General features: G+C 43.2%; 1 protein-coding gene across 3 annotated transcripts in view; it reads left to right on the plus strand.

Annotated features, from left to right (window-relative positions):
* The window catches only part of LOC115141768 (Golgi SNAP receptor complex member 1-like), a 51,816-nt gene that overhangs the window by 12,913 nt on the left and 24,992 nt on the right, over positions 1-13,911 (plus strand). The window lies entirely within an intron of this gene.

Consider the following 13,911-nt stretch of genomic DNA (forward strand, 5'->3'; position numbering starts at 1 on the left):
AGAGTTGCATGTGTCATGGACAGTGTCAGGAGGGAGGCCTTGCAAACCTTCATCTGATCTGACTGAGGGGACAATTTAGGCATAATGGAAAACTATAAAGATCTCTGATTGGTCTGCTCTCTTCTAACCCTGGTGTTTCCTGGCTAAACTGAAGGATTGTCCCCAAATGGCAGTTTCTCCAGATACCTCCATTCATTAAAGAACCTGTCTGACTATTCTGTCACAATTGCTGAATAGTATTTTTCCAGTCACTGCACTGAATGTGCTCATTCAAGTACTGTATCTTTCTGTGTGTAATTTGATAGTAACGGTAGTGTAAGGGGACCCATGGTTTTTGTGTGTGTGACTGTCTCAGCAATTGCCTTGGATGGCAGGGTCCACTTCTCAGCATTGTTATCACCAGCATTACACCCTGTGTGCTGTTTACTTTAGTACCAACGGAATCCTTACAAAACGCTGTGTTGGTGGAAGACCTGTTTGACTGGGTATTTAACTGGGTGCTGCTGATGCAGCTTTTGTTTGTGAAGCAGCCAGTTACCCTCTCTGTGAATGAAAGAGATGGCCCATGAACAGAACTGCCGGTGCAGAACATTAAATAAAGTAAAGAAATCCAACAAAACCTCTACAAACACATTATCCTGTTGTAATGTGATTTAACTACATGACAATAAGAAGGGCATGGGGACAGCTGCTGAATCTGTCTTGAGTCTCAGGTTAACATGTATAAGGCAGAAAAGCCGCACTTGAAGTAGCACTTATTTCAAATGCTGCAGATGCGCAATATAATTAAGCAATAAGGCTCGAGGAGGATGTGGTATATGGCCATTATACCATGGCAAAGGGCTGTTCTTTTGCAGGACGCAACGCAGAGTGCCTGGATACAGCCCTTAGCCGTGGTATATTTGCCATTATCCACAAACCCCTGAGGTGCCTTATTGCTATTATAAACTGGTTACCAACGTAATTAGAACAGTAACAAGTGTGTTTTTTGTTGTCATATCCGTGGTATACGGTCTGATATACCACAGCTTTGAGCCAATCGGCATTCAGGGCTCAGACCACCTAGTTTATAATTTCTAATATCCATTGTTAATGTTACAGCTGCATAGTGCGCATATGGTTGTTGCCCTCATTACATTGAGAAAATATGGCACGTGGAGCAGATCTGGGTAAAGTTCTGTCTCACGATGCTTTGGTAGAGAACCTTGGTTTGTTTCGAAACCTGATCCTAGACCCCAGTCCCCAGAGCCTGTCTTAAGAGCGGAGGCCATCTATGTCATTAGTAGTATCTGAGCTCTGTGCCAGCTCAGACATATAATCAAACATTCAATACGATCTAGGAAAATGTGTTAATATTTGCTGTCGTGGTACCGGTACAAAGCTGGGAGCAACACATGATATTTTGATGTGATTTAGGGATAATACCATGTTAACCACAGGAGATAACAGGGAGGACTTTCCCTTACTGCACCAATGATGGATAAGGAGGAGAGAGAGCTGTAGCTTAGTGGGCGTGATTCTATTACCTTAGAGCTATTGTATTAAAGAGAGGGTTGGGATGGAGGAAAGAAGAGATGAAATATGTTAATGGCTGCTGTGGTAATGGCCTAAAGAGGTTTAGACACAAACAAATGGGAAGTATTTCTTCCTTCGGCCCCTATCAAGGTTTTCAGCTCTGCTCCGTAAAGCAGTGGAAATGTTTGAGGTTGTGTGTGTGCGTGCGTGCGTGCCCAGTTTCCCATGGTCAGGAAAAACTCCTTGCCCTAAGTACATTACTCTACAGGAGGTAAACCTTACCTTGGCAGATGAAAATGATAGGCTGTCAGGATATACACGGAATGCCCAGGCCAGAAATGCAGAGGCACTGTCCCTGCAGGAGTTGTATTTATTTATTACCAACTCTAATTTCCAAATTCACTGGTTGACCTGTAGGACACACAATGTTTCATTGAGGAACAGACTAAATGAATGGGCACCATATGAAACCACACAGAACATAAGACTTCCTGAGACCCCTGCTTGGTGCAGTCTGTAGGGCTGTTGTGGTGACTGTATTACCGCCACACCGGCGGTCATAAAGGCACTCAATTTCCACGTGACTGTTTAATCACGATAATTAGGCTTCGCCAAGCTCTGATGCTGCTGATGGTCATTAGTAGCCTACCAAACTTGCTAACTGCCTGGTACTCGGCACACTATTGTCCCTCTAATCATTCTGTCATCAATGCAAATCTAATCAAACACTTAATGAGAGCTCATGTTGCGCAACATTTCTATAGGCTATGCCTTTGCGTGAGAACAGAGTGAAGGCCTCTAAACAGAGGATCCCATCAGTTGTCAATAGGCTAGGTCTACTATATTTCTCAACCTTCCTAATATTAAGCACATTGTTCATCTTTTCAACAGGAGAATAGTCTACCTGGCTGGCATGAAAATGAACCACAGGAAAAGCGTCTTCGTTATTTAAGTGCATAGATGACATTTTGTTCCCCCGCTGCCCCTGTTTCGAGACAGGTGCATGATAATGGTCCATTCTAAATCAACTCATTTCACATGTATATGTAAAATGAAACAAATTAATCCGCTTTATAATTGGTGTAGAGCCTAACCTGCGTACATAAGCAGCACGTGAGTTTAAAGTTTGGGGAAGATCATTTTCACCATTCAAATGCACATTTTTATAATTGCGTTTGCGGTGACTTTTGATAATGGTGTTTTCCTCTAATGGAACATTCGCGCCTACTGCCATGTGCTCATTTATGAGCTTATAATGTGAAGAAATAGCCTAATAGTTGATCAACATTTTAAGCTAAAAGTTTTTTTGATGCTAGTGGTGGTAATAATTTGGGATCTATCGCATCCCACAACTGTCCCAGAATGTCTGTCAATCTGTAGTCTCTCGTGGACAGAAGAAACAAACGTGGCTGGAAGCCTGCAGGCCAGTGACTCGGCACTCAGTTTCAGAGACTAGCAGTGAGAGATTCTCTGCTTAATTTCTTGCAAAGAATAGAATAGGTCAACTTTTGTACTATGGGGGATAGTAAATTGACATAGGCTAGTCCTTTTGCTGTTTGTTAGGCCTACTCATCTTGTTAGCTGACAAAGTAATAAAAATAGTCTGGGTAGCCATTTGAAAATAGTCTGGGTAGCCATATTTGAAAATAGTCTGGGTAGCCATATTTGAAAATAGTCTGGGTAGCCATATTTGAAAATAGTCTGGGTAGCCATATTTGAAAATAGTCTGGGTAGCCATATTTGATTAAATGTTCAGGAGTCTTATTGCTTGGGGGTAGAAGCTGTTTAGAAGCCTCTTGGACCTAGACTCCGGTACCGCTTTCCGTGCGGTAGCAGAGAGAACAATCTATAACTAGGGTGACTGGAGTCTTTGACAATTGTTAGGGCCTTCCTCTGACACAGCCTGGTATAGAGGTCCTGGATGGCAGGAAGCTTGGCCCCAGTGACGTACTGGGCCGTTCGCACTAGCCTCTAGTAGGGCTGGGTGATATATGTCGTGTGACGATAGACTGTTTTCTATCGTTTATTTCGTTGTCGCAAATCGCTCTTTACGGCAATATATTTAGTCAATTGGTCGATGCCTTGCGTTCTTACAACATTTGCAACACAAACCAATATGGAGGAGAGTTAATGTGATGCAGAGCATGGAGACACGGAGGTCGTACCTAAAAGAGGTGCTACTTCGGTCGCATGGACGTGGTTTGGGTATGAAAAGTCTGACACGGACCAGGAAACCGTCCTCTGCTAAATATGCCGCAGGCCGGTCCCGACAACCGGCTCAAACACCACTAACCTCTTACCACTTACGCAAGAATCATGTGAAACAGTACGGAGAGAGTCTACGGATGAGACCCAGAAAGGTACAGTGCTCAAAACAAACCCCCGACTCAAATGTTGCAAGAGGCTTTTGCCCGCGGCACACCATATGGCAAACAATCACGAAGACGGAAGGAGAACAGCTGCTGTTACAACTTAGATTTGCAAAGACATGGCCCCAATTTACACAGTCGAGAAACGGGGGTTTCGTGAGTTGGCGCTAACACTTGACCCAAGGTAACAAATGCAAATAGATATGTGACACGCATTAATGCCAAAATAACATGCAAAACGGGCAAGCCCCTACAAATCTATATTTTACGCCTACATTTATTTTGTTTGCAACTAGTTGAAGTGTTTTCTATTTACCTTTTATTTTATTTTATACATTCATTGCTTAATTGAAAATGTGCACAAAGGTTCTAAATAAAAGGAGAAATACTCATATTTGATTAAGTATCTTTTTTATTTGAGTATAATTCAATGTAATAAGAAATAGGCCTTTACATATGGTCACTTTTTATAAATGATTTATTAATTGAATTTACAGAATGTGCTATTTCGTGATATGTATCGCTATTGGGATATGAAATTACCTATATTGGGATATGAGAATTTGGCCGTATCGCCCAGCCCTACCCTCTAGTGCCTTGCGGTCGGAGGCCGAGCAGTTGCCATACCAGGCAGTGATGCAACCAATCGGGATGCTCTCGATGGTGCAGCTGTAGAACCTTTTGAGGACCCATGCCAAATCTTTTCAGTCTCCTGAGGGGAATAGGTTTGGTCGTGCCCTCTTCACGATGGTCTTGGTGTGCTTGGACAATGTTAGTTTGTTGGTGATGTGGACACCAAGGAACTTGAAGCTCTCAACCTGCTCCACTGCAGTCTCGTCGATGTGAATCGGGGCGTGCTGGGTCTTCTTTTTCCTGTAGTCCACAATCATCTCCTTTTGTCTTCATCACGTTGAGGGAGAGGAGGTTGTCCTGACACCACACGGCCAGGTCTGACCTCCTCCCTATAGGCTGTCTTGTCATTGTCGGTGATCAGGCCTACCACTGTTGTCATCGGCATAAGAACAACGCAGAGTAGGCTGTTCTGTTCTTCTGAAATAGACTACATTTTCTTCATATGATGCTTCTTTAGACCTGTCTAAAATAATGGATTTGTTGTGAATTTGTAGGCTATATTACATGGCGTTATTAGACCTTTTAAGATGTAGGTGTTCCAAACGTCTGCATCAGTGGCTTGTAGGCTGTGTGTGGAAGACTGGAGATGCTAAATGTGTTCATGTTCATTAACGGTCAATTACTGTCAGGCCAACAGTTTATTTGCTTGACAATCACCGGCTGACAATTTCATGATCACCACAATCCTAGTATGGTGTCACTGTGAGATATTATAAACATAATTCTCCACTGTCCCATCTGAAGCCATAGTATTTGTGAATGGTGAAGGCTAGTTTTGGATGTGGATACTCATTGATTGAAAGGGGATCTGAAAACACTATAGCCCTATACACAAATGTGAAAATCAGAGTACAGTACATGTAATATCTATTAAAACCTATCCATGTTGTAATCGGATTTGGGTGGAAGGTGACTGGTAGTGTGAAGTTTGAGAGACTTTTCACTGTGTACCAAAATGGCTAGGGGAACTCCTGTGTGTGTTTTTGTCCTACGTTACTCCCTAGTTCCCCCTCTCTCAGAGAAGAAGAGGAGAGCGTTAGTTTGTTTTCCCCAAAGAGAACACTTGTCTTATCAGGTATGGCCGGGGCCTTGAAGTGTGTTGTGCTGTAGTGTTTAGGCCCATGTCTTTCTCTCTCTCGCATGCATTCAGACACACACCCTCGTACTTTCTCCCACTCTTGCGCGCTTTCCATTACACAGCCTCTTCCTTTCGCTCTTTCTATCTGTAAAGAGGTCTGGTCATGATTTAAATGAGGGGAAGGGAGGAGCAGGCTGCAGGACCAATCAGTCCAGAGTGACGAACTGCTGTTGGTTGTGGCTCTGCTGATTGCAGCTCCCTTACAGATTTTTCCCTTGGTCACTCTCACGACACTCCTTTTCTTGCTTTTCTCTTTCTCTGCTGTTCTCTCATTCTGTTTCCAGCCTGGTAATCATCCATCCCTGGTCATTTCAGTCTTGCCTCCAGCAGAATCCTGTACTGCTTAAAGGCAGAACATGTTCCTATTATTTATGTGCTGTTTGAGACAGGAAAGGGGCAAGGGATCCAGTCCTCTCTTTTCTATTGGGAAATACCTTTTCAGGGCTGGAAAATATCATTTCCACACTAAATCAGTGTTTGTCCATCTGTAGTCTCTCGTGGACAGAAGAAACAAACGTGGCTGGAAGCCTGCAGGCCAGTGACTCGGCACTCAGTTTCAGAGACTAGCAGTGAGAGATTCTCTGCTCTCGTTATTTTGTTTTCTTTCTATAATTGATTCTCTCTTTCTCACTGGTGAGTGAATGTCTGCAGTATCAACTCGGGGCTAAACAGACATATGGCTTAGATGTTTCTCTCATCTTCTTTAGAGCGGTGTCCATTTTGTCAGCCGGTGATTGTCAAGAAAATAACTGCCGGTCTCAGGGTAATTGAGCGTTAATTAGCATAAACACGTTTAGCATCTCCTGGCTTCCACGCATAGCCTACAAGTCACTGATACAGACCTTTTGGAACAAACATTTGACATTTTAAAAAGTCTAAATCCATGTAATATAGCATACACCATCACAATAAATCCATGATTTGTTTTAGATAAGTCTAAAGAAACATAATATGAAGAAATATGCCACATGGCTGTGGGCTACACTAGTTCATTTAGCAGACTATTGGCTTAATTCTTTATTTTATAGTATGAACAATACAATTGACGGTAGCTTAATAAAACACAGGATATTTTCTCATGCACAGGATACAGAACGTGTAAATGGTACAGTGAAGTGGTACCAAAAACAAGTGTACAGAAAAAATATTTTATCATTATTAGGTGATGCTTACCCGACACACTTGTCCAAATTGATGGGTCATGTGAAAGAAATGCTATAACCAGCCACATATAGCTAAGAGGATGGGTCACTGTTGTCGAGACATGTACACACAATAGATGGCCGTAATCACCCGCAGACACACCTGGCTAATTTTATAGGTTATGTAAATATCCGGCCGAAATGGAGTCTTGAGTTTTTAAAATTTTATTTATGTATTTTTGGACAAGGAACCGGCATAATCCCAAGTCATACTACTACCAATACAAACATTGTCATTCCAGTAGTAGGAATCTGCAGGTAGCTAAAGCTAACCAACTAGATTTAATGTTAGCTAGCTAACATTAGGCTATAACTAGCAATGCAAATAGTTCTGATTCATATATTACTACACAGATCATACCTGTAACGTTAGCTAGCGAGCAAACAAGCTAACGTTTGCTAGCTAACTAACAGTATGCTTTAACTAGCAACAAAAACAACTTTCTGAAAAATATGAACTCATCTGTAAATGTAGCTAGACCCTTACCCGTATGTATACATGGACGAATGCTTTACGGCAGACTGGAACCATTTAACTCCATTTTGTTTGTCTTGTTTGGCCAGCGTTGTCAAGTCAATCCAGTTCATACTGACCGTGGCGTGTGCAGAAAGTAGCCCATCACTTTCCAACTGGTCTGTTGATAGCGCATGCTAAGTTCAGGGCGTCAATGTTGAAAAAAGCAGCAACTTTTGTAGTTCTCAATGGCTAACGTTATATCTTTAAAAAATGGCGCGGTAGAAAGAACTGTCAACACATACTGAACAGGTCATGTTATAGACAAACGCATGCTACATGGCAGACCAATCCAAATCAATCAAGTGTATTTATAAAGCCCTTTTTACATCAGCCGGTCACAGTGCTATACAGAAACCCAGCCTAAAACCCCAAACAGCAAGCAATGCAGATTGTTACGTACGCCTCTTGGAGGGGGGAACGCAACACCCCACTACATCAACTCCCTGTAGAGTGAAAAAAGTATGTGATCGTAGGTGCGGGGGAAGGACGGCAGAGGCAGAGAGAAATACCGTTTACAGGGAATTTATTATTCCTTAACACGGTAATGTGGGGAGAAGGGGCTGGACGGAACCAAAGCAAAGATGGTAAAGGTTAAGGAATCCCCTCCTACCTTACCTGCCTTCCCACTCCTTACCTAACCTTAAGCACCACCTGGCTTGCTAACCAAAATACGGGGTGGTCCGCCCAGGTCTTTCCTAGTGTGCATAGACAGATTAAATACTACGGGTTATGTATGCCCGCAGCCCTCTTGCCTAAACACTCCCAAGGTGTGTGTATCCCCCCCCCCCGGGAACACATGAAACAGAATAATTTGCCGGTTCTTTAAGTGAAAAAAAAAAAAAAAACACTCAATCCTATTGTCATACACATAACTCTGAAGGAGTGGCTACAAAATATCAAAAATTTTCAGACCACCACAACAATCAACACAGGACATAAAAAAGCTCTCTTCCCTGACTAAGGAATACGGGCTTTTATCAAGCTGGAGAAGGAGTGGGTAAGGAAGAGAAAGCTGTATCCCCTGACGAGAGGGAGGGGTCAGAGCTCCAATCAGCGATGGGGCCGACCAATCAGCTGCTTCAGGAAGCCATTTCCTGAAATACACACACATACAAACCCACAACAACACAGAAACTGGGGAACGTAACACCGATGTAGAAGCACGGTGGCTAGGAAAAACTCCCTAGAAAGGCAGGAACCTAGGAAGAAACCTAGAGGAACCGTGCTCTGATGGGTGGCCAGTCCTCTTCTGGCTATGCCGGGTGGAGATTATAACAGTACATGGCCAAGATGTTCAAACGTTCATAGATGACCAGCATGGTCAAATAATAATAATAATCAGTGGTTGTAGAGGCTGCAACAGGTCAGCACCTCACTCATCTCCCGGCATGTCCAGCCCATCCATTATCTCAGCCAATCATGGCAAGCGGGAAGGTTCCATCCTTTTTCCGTGGCTCAACCAACTAGGCTCGTAATTTAACTTTTATTTGTATTTGTGGAAAACGAATTTTGATAAATTAAATGTTTACGTTCAAATGATGCTCCTGTGAAGAAGTGACGTGTGACATACGCCTAGTTTCCTGAAACAAGTCACATTTTCATGCCAGATTGGTAGGCTATACACCTATTTAAAGCGAAGCAATGTGCTTACTATTAGGAAAATTGATAAATAGTAGGCCTAGTCTAAATACAATCTAATGGGACCCTACTCTTTTTAGTAGAGTCCATCAAAATTCTGTTTTCTCACGCAATTGCATAGCCTGTAGAGATGTTGAGCAACATGAGCTCATGGGCTCTAATGAAGTGTTTTTGATTTAGATTTTCGATTACATTTGCATTGATGTCAGAGTGATTAGAATTACAATAGAGTTCTGAATACCCCGCAGTTAGCAAGTTTGGTAGGCTACTAATGACCACCAGAGCTTGTAGAAACCTAATTACCATGACTAAACTGTCACGTGGAATTTTACTGGCATCAAGACTCGTGACCGCGGGTGTGGCGGTAATACGGTCATAACAGCCCTAGTCCTCAATCTCTTCCTCTGTTTCTTCCCCTCCCTTCCGCTCTCTGTCAACCTTTCCCATCTCTCATTATGTTTATCTATCCTGCTTCTGTGAATTTACCTCGTCTTCATGCTCTTTCTCCCCCCCTCTCGCTCCATTTTCCCCTCCCGCTTCTAACTCTTTCTGTATCTCCCTCCACTCTCTCAGCTATGTTATCTTCTGTCTGCTCCCTCTCTCTCCCTCGCCCACTATCTCTGTGTGTCTCACTCGCATACACGCTGTCTCCCACTGGTGCTCTCTCTCCATTTATATTGCCTCATCTCGCTCTCTCCGACCACTGCACTTCCTGTGGCTGGCCTGGTGCATATCATGCTAACTCCAGATATGTTAATATACTCTGCATGAGTGGGGAAAGCCCTGGGGAACCAGAGAGGGAGTCACGCCTGCTCCTCCTCTGCCCAGGAACTGCTCACGAGTGGGTAGGGCCAGTCCCACCCTGTACTGGAGGTAGCAATAGCATCATCGTTACCCAGTCTGTGCTGAGTATCTACCTGCCACTATGGGATGATGTTCCAAATTCATTGTTTTAAGTCTGGATACTCTTTTCATAATGCATTAAAAGCACACTTTATAATTCTGTAAATCCAATTCATAATGCATTTTATTGCACTGCATCGGTGGTTTCCTTGTGCTTATGGGTGACTGTTTTAAATGTGTGTTGGGTGTGGAAGTTTAGGTGTATGTGGGAGGGAAGGGTAAGGTGTCCTTGTATGTGTTTACATGATGGCCTTTACGAACACTGTACAAACACTTCCACAGTGTCGCTCCAGGTATAATGCTGATATTGACGTAAACCCACCTTGCCTTTCATAGCAGAGCACATGTTTTTTTGCTGAAGCTTTTGGCTTATAATATAACTGCTAACATTATATTTGTTAGTACTCTTACTACATGTGGTGATTCATTTCTAGATGGTAAAGGATGTGTGTGTGCATCTGTCGTCGTTCTGTCTTTGTCTTGTGTAGCAGAAAACATCTGGACACATTTAGACCGAGCCATATTTCTCTACATAAGGCGCAAATTTTTCAGGGATATTTCAGTAGGACTGTAGTCTAGAGGCAATATCTGTGGCCGTAGAGATAAAACCACTAAACAACTGCAGATCCACAGGCCCTTAAGCAATCCACTCCGTTGTATAGAGGAGAATCAAAATGACCTTGGATTCCTCTCACGACACCGCAGAAAGACAGAACAACTTTGGAGAATCATGTTGGTGTCGTGTTTGGAGTAATCTTTCGCCATGCATGAGTTTCTTTGTGACTATGAGACACACAGACAAACGTGTATTCGTGCATTCGGAAAGTATTCAGACCCCTTCACTTTTTCCACATTTTCTTACGTTACAGCCTTATTCTAAAATGGATTAAAACATGTTTTTTAATTGCTCATCAATCTACACACATTACCCCATATTGACAAAGCAACAACAGGTTTTCAGAAATGTTAGCAAATGTTATTAATTAACAGATACCTTATTTAAGTATTCAGACCCTTTGCTATAAGACCCACTTGAGCTCAGGTGCATCTAGTTTCCATTGATCATCCTTGATGTTTCTTAAACTTGTTCGGAGTCCGTCGGTAAATTCAGTGGATTGGACATTATTTGGGTAGGCACACACCTCTCTATATAAGGTCCCACTGATGACAGCATGTCAGAGCAAAAACCAGGCCGAGGTTGAAGGAGTTGTCCTTAGAGCTCCGAGACAGGATTGTGTCGAGTCACAGGTCTGGAGTAACAAAACATTTCTGCAGCATTGAAGATCCCCAAGAACACAGCGACGTCATCATTCTTACGTGGTAGAAGTTTGGAACCACCAAGACTCTTCCTAGAGCTGGCTGCCCGTCCAAACCTGAGCAATTGTAAGAGAAGTCAGGGAGGTGACCAAGTACCCGATGGTCACTCTGACAGCTCCAGAGTTCCTCTGTGGAGATGGGAGAACCTTCCAGAAGGACAACCCATCTCTGCAGCACTCCACCAATCAGGCCTTTATGGTAGAAAGTAAGACGGAAGCCACTCCTCAGTAAAAGGCACATGACGGCCCGCTTGGAGTTTGCCAAAAGGCACCCAAAGGACTCTGACAATGAGAAAGAGTCTGATGAAACCAAGATTGAACTCTTTGGCCTGAAAGCCAAGCGTCACGTCTGGAGGAAACCAGGCACCGCTCATCACCTGGCCAATACCATTCCTACGGTGAAGCACGTTGGTGGCAGCATCATGCTGTGGGGATGTTTTTCAGTGACAGGGACTGGGAGACTAGTCAGGATCGAAGCAAAGATGAACAGAGGAAAGTACAGAGACCCTTGATGGAAACCTGCTCCACAGCGTTCAGGACCTTAGACTAGGGTGAGGGTTCACCTTCCAACAGGACAAAAACCCTAAGCACACAGCCAAGACAATGCAGGAGTGGCTTCGGGAAAAGTCTCAATATCCTTGACTCCCGGGCTTGAACCCGATTGTACATCTCTGGAGAGAACTGAAAATAGCTGTGCAGCGACACTCCCGATCCAAACTGACAGAGCTTATGGAACCGCAGAGAAGAATGGAGAAACTCCCCAAATACAGGTGTGCCAAGCTTGTAGCGTCATTCCCAAGAAGAATTGATGCTGTAATCGCTGCCAAAGTACTGATAAAAGGTTCTGAATACTTTATGTAAATGTTATTTTTTAGTGTTTTCTAAAAACCTGTTTTTGCTTTGTCATTATGGGGTGTTGTGTGTAGATTGACCCCAAAAAAGAATAAGGCAGTAACGTAACAAAATGTTCAAACAGTTAAGGGGTCTGAATACTTTGAATGCACTGTATCACACATTGTTGTGTGATTTTAATTTAACCTCATAACTAAGTGAAGGCTATATGGACCTAGGCACGGCAAAATTGTTGCGTACTTGATGATGCCTCAATTTATAGAACACCACTTTCATCAGTCCCCCTTCTCAGTGGGTACAGGCTCAGTGGTGTGATGGCTTGTCTTTGTGCCCAGAAGCTGAGAGACCTGTAAGTGCCACACTGGTTTCACGTAGTTCTGTACTGCCTCAGTAGTAGCAGATGTGAGATGGGCCACAGTGGTGGAATGAGAGAGCGCTTTCTCATGCACTCTTTCTTTCAATTCAAGAAACTTTATTGGCATAAAAAGTGAAGGAATCTACAGTCCTGTACATGTACACTGAATGTTCAAAACATTAAGGACACCTGCTCTTTCCATTAAATAGACTGACCAGGTGAATCCAGGTGAAAGCTATGATCCCTTATTCATGTGACTTGTTAAATCCACTTCAATGAGTATAGATGAAGGGGAGGAGACAGGTTTAATGAAGGATTTTTTAGCCTTGAGACAATTGAGGAATGGATTGTGTGTGTGTGCCATTCAGTGGGTGAATGGGCAAGTCAAAAGATTTAAGTGCGTTTGAACGGGGTATGGTGGTAGGCACGTTGCTGGGATTTTCATACTCAACAGTTTCGCATGTGTATCAAGAACGGTCCACCAATCAAAGGACATCCAGCCAACTTGACACAACTATGGGAAGCATTGGGGTCAACATGGGCCTGCATCCTTGTGGAAGGTTTTAGACACCAAAGGGGGGTGCAACTCAATATCAGGAAGATGTTCTTAATGTTTTGTAGACTCTGTGTTTTTCCAGTCTTATTCACACTCACGTGATTACCTCTACCTCATTTTCTTCCTCATGGTGTCTCCCCCATCACCTCTCATGCCAGTACTATCTCACACACACCATTTCTCCCTCCCTCCGTTTGTGTCAGTTCTCAGTAGCGTGGACATAAATCTCTCTCACACACACAGTCCCAATGAGAAGCTGTAACAAGACTGTGGTTTTTATTTTTGTTTAAAAAGTATCTTTCTCCAATATCTGTCTTGTTTGATCCATCAATGAAACGGACATACTCCTAGCAGAGCGGAGGCTGATTGATCATGGTTGAAGAATCACATGAGGTCCAGTTTGATTGATCACATAACAGGGTCAATTTTCCTCACTGGATGATTGACAGCACCACTGAGCCTTGGAGCCATGCCTGTTTAATTAGCTATTTGATTTCCTAATCTGGCATCGATCTGCTCACTCACCCCCTTTGTCTCATAAAAGTTATCAAGACAGTTCAGAAGTTTCTATCTGAAAAAGTTATGAAGGTTAATCCAAGTAGTTTCTTTCTGATTTAGGAGGCATTGTGGACAGTGTGTGACAGAATGCAGTAGTGTGTGGATGCCTTCCGCAATGCAAGTCATTGATCTCTGCACTTGCTGGGATGTTTTGCTCCTAGAAAAGGTAGGTTTCTAGAGGATAAATTGCAATGCCACAGAGAATTCGCTTTGTTCTAATGGCTGATTTTAATGACCGCAACAACAGAGCACTGAGCTAAGAGGCAGGATGGAGAATACCCTGGTTGTAGCTGTGCCCGCCGCGAGGATACACACATCCCTATCTTGTCCTACCTCCCTCTACAACTGAACCATAAAGC

The sequence above is a fragment of the Oncorhynchus nerka genome, linkage group LG14 (genome assembly GCF_034236695.1).
Source record: "Oncorhynchus nerka isolate Pitt River linkage group LG14, Oner_Uvic_2.0, whole genome shotgun sequence".
NCBI lineage: Eukaryota > Metazoa > Chordata > Actinopteri > Salmoniformes > Salmonidae > Oncorhynchus > Oncorhynchus nerka.